Genomic DNA, 1,267 nt, shown 5'->3' with positions numbered 1-1,267 from the left:
AAAAACCGCACTTTGATTTGACAAATTTTAAAATTTTGTCGAGGGACAGACTAGGACAACGATCCGAAACGCCCTCACTCCTAAAGGAAAACAAAATTTTTAAAATTTAATTAATTATAAGTTTTATAAAGTATAAGGTTTAAAAAAAAAAAAAAAACCTGAAATCACTGTAGCCGGCACCCCATGCGATCGCATGGGGTTTGCACTTGGAACCCATGCGATCGCATGGGGACCAAATGCAGGCCTGATACAAAACAGCCAGCGAGCTGTCTTCCTCACCACAACACACATACATTCACGAAAATACCTCAAATCTTCACCAAATTTCATCAATTTTCCACCGTAATTCGTCATTTTTCTTGCTCTAATCATGCCTAGATTCTCATTCTTCAGCAAAATGGTAAAAATTACACCCCTAAACTCTATAAACTCCTAGTTTTTGTGTTAATTATCAATTTTTTACCTAATGCAATTTTGTTAATTTCTAGTGTAATTAGTGTTAAATTGTTAGTATTTTATGCATGTATAACCTAGATTGATGCTATTTAACATGATTTGAAGCCAAAAACTTCAAAATTTTTAGAAATCTAGGGTTTGTGTTCTTGAGCAATTTGGGGCTTTTTGATATAAACAGGTTATGGCCGATTTTTGTCATGAATTATTGCTAAATTGAGTAGTGTAACATGTTTAGATAGTTAAATGATCCAAACATTGATCCTAAACATGATTTTTGGAGATTAAAGTGGACTTTTTAAGTCCAAAATTCATGAACTTGATTAATTTGATATATTTGCCATTTGAGACTTGTTTAATTATTAGTAATGAATATTTTGACATGTTATTTGAGTTAAAATCTTATGAACTTTGTATACATTTTCATATGTGCTTATTTGAAAAGTGTAGAATTGTGAAAAATTGTGAAAATGTGTATAAGTTTAATTTTGATTTAACATGTTATAGTGATTGTTTTAAGTTGTTATTTTGCTAACACTAATGTATATTTGGATGCACAAATTTTGTATTTAATGTGTTTTGCAGAAAGCCGATACTGGAGGTTCAGGAGCATCATCATCTAGACGACCAGCACCAGCACCAGAACCAGAACAAGAAATGCAACACGAACAACAACCACAACAAGAACCACAAAAACAGCCTGATCAGCACATACCTTATTATGATCCGGTACAGTTTGTTGATGAATTCATAGTATTCCCAATAAGGCCGCCAGTAGAATTCCCAACGATTCCTGAGCACACTCTACATCCTA

Source organism: Rutidosis leptorrhynchoides, chromosome 3, assembly GCF_046630445.1.
Source record: "Rutidosis leptorrhynchoides isolate AG116_Rl617_1_P2 chromosome 3, CSIRO_AGI_Rlap_v1, whole genome shotgun sequence".
NCBI classification, from domain to species: domain Eukaryota; kingdom Viridiplantae; phylum Streptophyta; class Magnoliopsida; order Asterales; family Asteraceae; genus Rutidosis; species Rutidosis leptorrhynchoides.
The sequence above is the reverse complement of the archived record's forward strand: the minus strand, read 5'-3'. Positions refer to the sequence as shown.